Raw genomic sequence first — 226 nt, forward strand, 5'->3', positions numbered from 1 at the left:
GAATTAGTGTCGTGTCCTCACCGTGCTTTTATCACACCGTTATTGCGCGGATTGACGGTATTTAAAGGGTCCGCAGGCCCCGCAATTCGGGATTAAAGCCGTTAGTAAAAATATCTTTACATTTAACATGTGCAGTGTCAAGCGCTACTTTAAAAAATCCCCATTTATTACGCTGTTTTTATTATTCAGACTCCAGTGAGGCAGGTTTTTCTTATCAGAAGTTACC

Source organism: Pterocles gutturalis, unplaced genomic scaffold (genome assembly GCF_000699245.1).
Source record: "Pterocles gutturalis isolate BGI_N339 unplaced genomic scaffold, ASM69924v1 scaffold44580, whole genome shotgun sequence".
NCBI lineage: Eukaryota > Metazoa > Chordata > Aves > Pterocliformes > Pteroclidae > Pterocles > Pterocles gutturalis.